At 29.8% G+C, this 6,531-nt stretch overlaps 1 long non-coding RNA gene across 1 annotated transcript in view; it reads left to right on the forward strand.

Moving 5' to 3' along the window:
* Nucleotides 1-3,642, forward strand: part of LOC108663720 — a 10,869-nt gene extending 7,227 nt beyond the window's left edge. The window contains exon 3 of the long non-coding RNA XR_001929731.1: nt 3,601-3,642. This is a non-coding gene — a long non-coding RNA (uncharacterized LOC108663720). The remainder of the gene's footprint in view (nt 1-3,600) is intronic.

Here is a 6,531-nt window from a genome sequence, read left to right on the forward strand (position 1 = left end):
TTGTGATTTACACTACCCATGCTTTCTTTTTCATTTTCCATGGTTAGATTTCATGTTTTCATGGTGAATTCATGGCTGGTTGGAATGGGTATGGAGAGAGAATGAAGTTGGATTGATTTGATTCTAAGTTATGTTAGTGTTTTTAGTTAGTTTATCATGTCTAGAAACAAACCAACAAGAAAAATTCATTTTCTCCCATTACCCATCATTGGCCGAATTTTCTAGGGAGGATATTGCGGCTGAAATTGATGATATTTTATGATATTTTGGTGATATTTGATGTTTGGTGAGGCTAGAAATTAAATGAGAAATTTTGGTGTGAAAATCTAAATTTTTGCTTAACGTATAAACATGTGTGATTATTAACCCGAGACTAATAAATTGAATCTCATCCACAGTCACTAAGGTAACTTAGGTATAATTGGAGTTTAAAAAGTGAGAAGAATTGATTTGGAGTTAAATTAGAGATTTAGGCCGATTAGGCCTGTCACGACTTGGTACTCCCATCGAGCCCGTGACAACCGCCGCGGTGTCCTAGTAGACACTCATTGCCTGAAATGTCAACCCGAAACCCCGCAAGGCTTTACTATCAGTTTCTCATTTCCCTTGTGAGCAGTCATTGTCAAATATCATGTTCTAAAAGATTTTAAACTGTTTCGAACTAAAAAAAAATAAAATATTAATTTTCGTCTCACAAGGGTATTTTGGTCATTTTTCTCAAAAATTTCGAAACTGGCTAAAACGTAATATACAAGTACAAAACACATAATTCTTATTCAAAATGAGTTTAAAAGTCTAAAATCTTCATTTAAAATGAAATTACGGTTATTTGAATATAATAAGAAAATAAAAGAAATATTAAGTAAAATATTCTATTTTCTTATAAAACAATATTTATAGAGTTATACGTGAATAATTTTTATAGCGTAAAAGCTAAATAAATTTATACATATTGAAATACAGTGAGCCAAAATATTTAATTTAATTTACAATAACAAGAGGGCCCCCGAATAAATAAAAGTAAAGAGGACTGTGAACTTACGGTTTGAAAATTGCAGAGCCAACGGTAGTCCTCGATGAGATCAGCTATCTACAGCCTATACTGAACCTGAAATGGGTGGAAAGGAGGGTGGTGAGATTATAAAATCCCAATAAGTAAACAGACATCATCATAAATATCTAGAGTTGAGTACATGGAGATAATAAAATAAATCATCGTAAACTGGGTCACAACATAAGAATACATTTCATTTAAAATATGTAAAGAGGCTTATGAATTCCATAAAAACTAGACTTGTGTCATAAATCCATTCTCAGGGACACCTTGACCTAGGCATCCTACCGAGACCGCCAAGGCTATTAAAATTCACATTTCACATAAATCATGTTTTTGTTTTGAAAACATAGCCGTTCCTTGGCATTGGCTGAGTTCCCCCTCACGTGGTGGTTTAGCGTGAAGTGAACTCTAAACTTTACCCCAGGAGATGTCCTACGCGCCTCTCCGTTCGAGGTAAGAATATAATGGGGTTTACTGTGCCCCTCTAAAAGGTTGGTCCACAGAAACCCCCTACTGCAGTGATTAATTAATATATATAATCCACCATACAATAAAGCTCAATAACATGATATGGCAATTTTGTAATTCGTAGTCTTTCAAGGCAACCAAACAATTCGTATTTCAATACAATTGCCAACTACCCAATCATGCTCGATTTATCATAAGCTAATCAATTTAAACAATTAAATTGCCAAAATTAACAATTTCCGTGTACTCTATTTTTCAAAAAAACTATTAATTTCAAAACAATTTATAATTTAATTTCATTGAAACACATTTATTCATAAAATATGAAAATTTATCTTTTTAAATTCTTTTTTCCATAGAATTTATGAAATCATCTAAAAACCACCCTAGATAATTAAAATGATAGTAAGTTTACTCACAATGTCTAGAATGCTGACTTTCGACACACTTTGTCTACTGGTCCTCGGATGCAATTTCCTTGCCTTTATCAGAGGACTCACCACCTTGACACAGTATAAAATCGAGAAATTCACTACATTGGTACTAAATTGAAATTAAACTAATTTAGACTATTAATGCATAATATGGAATGCAAAAATGCACTGGTAACTATCTAAACTCAATATTGGCCTAATTCGTCTTATCATCCGATTAAATTACTAACGCGTCCAATTTAATCTCAAATTAATTTTTTTCAGTTTCTATACCTCAATTGCACCCAAATTGACTTAGTGTCCCTAGTGTGGTGCAAATTATCAGTCTTGACAGCAAATTACGAAAATACCCCTAATGGGTAAAAATTATTATTTTTGCTCCGAAAATTTTCATTATTTTTCTAGGCTCATAATTCATCATTTCTTAACCAATTCTCCTAGAATAAAAATCAAACTCATCCTCACTCATACATGGTAAATTCGGCCATTAATGGTTGTGGGAGAAAATAAATTCTTTTCTTTTTGTTTTGTTTCTAAATATGCTAAACTAACTAAAAACACTAACATAACTTAAAATCAAATTAATCTAACAACTTTCTCTCTGCTAACCCATTTTGATCAGCCAACAATTCATCATAAAAACATGTAATTTAAGCATGGAAAATAAGGAGAAATGCTTAAGGAAAATATATTTCAAGCTTAAGTTGAAAAATCTTACCTTTTTCACTTGTTTTCCTTGATTTTCCACACTTTTTCTCTTGAAATTCCTCACCTATGGTTTGTTCTTCCTCTCTTTCTCTCTCTTCCTTGCTTGGCCGAATATTTGGAGAGTAATGGGCTGATTTATGCTGATTTTTTAGTTAAATAATAAAATATCCTAAGCTTGACACAAGGGTTTTTCTTATTGGTCTATTTTTAAAATTTTAAAAATTTAAACATTTTATCTCCACCTCATGATTAGTCAAGGGTCAAAGATGAAGATAAAGGAAGACCATGTGCTGGAAAAAATGTCCTGATGTTGGAAAATTATAATTTTGCCCCTGGGGTGGCAAAATTACCATTTTACCTTTTTACTCCAAATTATACCGAAATTAAAAATTTTCACTTCTAAACCTCAAATCATACTCCAATAAGTCAAATTATACTCCAATAAGTCAAATGGGGTCAAAAAAATCTTTTTTAAAATTCCCATTTTGTCCCCAGGTGGCAAATGATCATTTTGCCCCTAGATAGTGAAAATTCTGATTCGACTCCAAATTGATCCTCAAACTCCGAATTACCATTTTGAGTCATCCTTGGACTATGACGATCTTAATCTCACCTTAAAATTTCTATTTGATCTAGTTCGATGATTAAATCAACTTTGTTGTACCTCTAGGTACAATACCGACTTTTGTAAATTTTTCGAGACTCTTCTAGCCTGCAATCATGCTATCATCATAGGTATGTCATGAATAGTATTTTATAAGGTCGGGCTTTACAAGGCTGAGTATAGTGTGACTTAGGTCGAATATCACATTTAAGTGATTAATCAGACATTTTGCATCCCATCGCATCCATTCATTTAGATTTAGAGAGCCTAAAATAGTTTATGATAAATTGACACAATTTATTGAAATTCGTGTCACTTATGATGTATAGGTGGTGAGCCCTCTAATAAGGGTAAAGAGATTATGTCCGAAGATCGAGAATAGGAGTATATCGAACTCCTAGTACTGTGAGTGATCTTATTATCATTTTAATTATCTAAAGTATGTTTTAATTCAGTTTTGGTGAAATTTTATGAAAATGAGTTAAATGGTAAATTTTAAGTTTTATACACAAAAATGAGTTTAAATAAAAAGATTTTATAAATTGTTTTGGAAACTGAATGATGATTTTGAAAATAGAGTAATTGGAGACCACTGATATATTGTAAATTTAAGATTGAATTGATGGCTTATGTTATTGTGTTGGCATGACTGGCTGGGCTGTGTTTTATGAATTGTATGAATTGTTTTATTTTACCCTTACAGGCTGGGTAGTAATATATTAGCCCTGTCATGCTATCAAAATTTTATTGTATGGTGGGTTTAGCTTACTGCAGTGGCGGGTTTCCATGGACTAGCCTATTAGAGGGGCACGGTAAACCCCGTTATATTTTACCTCGGTTGGAGAGGCGAGTAGGATAACTCTCGAGGTATGATTTTATAGTTCACTTCACGCCAAACTACCACGTGAAGGTGAGCTCTGCCAACGCCAAGGAACGGCTATATTTTCAAAATGAACACATGTTTTATGCATACATGACTTTCTAATAGCCTTGGCGGACTCAGTTAGGATAGCCCTCGGTCAAAGTATCCCATATAACTGAGTATAATAATAATTTTTGGCAAGAGCCAAGCTTTTTAAGAAATTCATAAGCCATACTGATTACTTGATTTAAATAAATTGATTTCATTTAGTTGAAATAAGTTAAAAAATGATAAATTACAGTTTGATGAAATGTTTTAATAGTCTCTTTTTACTCGTCTTTAGATATTTTAAATGATATTTGTTTACTCACTAGGATTTTATAATCTCACCACCCTCCTTTCCACCCATTTGAAGCATCAGAATAGTCGGTAAATAGCTCATTTCATCGAGGACTACAATTGGATTGGCATCCTCAAAATATGTAGGTTCAATTCTTTTGACACTTTTAGTCGTTCGTGGGCCCACGTGTCACTGTAAATTTAATTTTATACTTTGGTTATCTATATTACAATATATATGAATTTATTTTGCTTTTTCGTTGTAAAAATTATTTACAGTGTTCTAAAAATATTGTTTTATGAAAAAATTGAATATTTTATTCTATATCTTTATTATATTCAAATAATTATAATTTCATTTTAAATGAAAGTTTTAGACATTTAAATTTATTTTTGATTATGAATTATGTGTTTTATACTTGCATACTACATTTTTAACTGGTTTCAAAACTTTTGAGAAAAAATGACCAAAATGCCCCTGTGAGACAGAAATCATTTTTTTATTGATTTCAGTTGGAAATAGCTTAAATTCTTTTAGAACATAATATTTGGTAACGGTTGCTCATCGGGGAAAAGAGAAATTGATATTAAAGCCTTGCGGGGTTTCGGTTGACAATTTGGGTAATGAGTGTCGATCGGGACAACGTGGCGGTTGTCACGGGCTCGATGGGAGTTCTGGGCCATGACAGATGTGATTAAAACCTTTCTTCCTAATTAGCTACTTCAAACTATATACATGTGAAATTAAAAACTGATACATGATAGCAGAAAACCATATGGAACCAAACAACCAAACACCTCACAAGCAGAACTGTTTCCAACCAATTCATGTTCCTTTTAGGCATGATCGAAGAGATGTAGTAGAGCCAACGTGTTGTCTGGATGATAAGCAAAGAAGACTTGAGACTTTTAAGTTTCATATTCATTAATTGGTCAAGTAATGACATTAATTGGTCACTTCCAACGGAAAGTTGCTTTAAACTGAAGAAGATATAAATCAAATAAAATAAGAAAACATTGAAAATTATATATATAATTTTTAAAAATTTTACTATTTTTTTTGTTCTTGGAAATTTACTATTTATTTTTGTATATAAAATTTTTTTAAGATTAAATAATAAAAATATCAAAAGTCCTTACTTTAAAAAAATAGTAATTCCTTTCCTATGTAATTATTTAATTTTTTTATAATAAAAAACTAATCCAAACTTGGGGTCCAATTCATAGTGATGTTTGTTATCCAAAAGGAAAAGCAAAAAAGTTTTGCCCATTTCTTAGTCACTTGGTTGTATTGGATTTTATACTCATTAATACATAGAAAAGCTTGTGAATATGAATTTATCCACTCGTTTATAAAGTTACACTTATATATCATCCTGTTTTTATATTTTTATTCTCGTATGGTATCATTTTTACTATCCTCATATGTTATTATTTTTTTCTTATTATATTTAAATTGTTTAACTTAGTTTTGCATATTGGAATGTAGTTGCTAACAAATTTTATTATAAACTACGGTGAAAATTACTCTTGACTGTTATATTCTAGATACTTGGGAATAGAATGAGGTGAGAATAGAATAGAATATATACTACGTAGTTTGGTATAATAAATGGAATAGGGCAAGAATAACTATTATGATTTATTGCAGTATTTAGTTGGTAACAATAACTTTGGAATAAGAAAGGAATAAAAAATAAAAAAATAAAAATACCTTTATTATATATATGATTATTTTATTTTATCTTATTTTTAAATATTAATATTTTATTTATAATCTAATCATTAATATTAAAAAATACTAATATTTCATTGATAATTTAAATGTTATTATGATTATTTATTTTTAAATTATTTTATTTTTAAACATTAAAAATGTATAATTTATTTAAAATATTAAAAATTGATAGTTTAAATATTAATTTTTCTTTATACTTTAATCATTAATATTAGATGTTATTATGATTATTTATTTATTCATTTATATTTAAATATTAATAATTTATTTTTATTTTAATATTAATAATTTATCATTTAAATATTAATATTTTATTTAATA

This window comes from Theobroma cacao, chromosome 10, assembly GCF_000208745.1.
Source record: "Theobroma cacao cultivar B97-61/B2 chromosome 10, Criollo_cocoa_genome_V2, whole genome shotgun sequence".
Taxonomy (NCBI): Eukaryota; Viridiplantae; Streptophyta; class Magnoliopsida; order Malvales; family Malvaceae; genus Theobroma; species Theobroma cacao.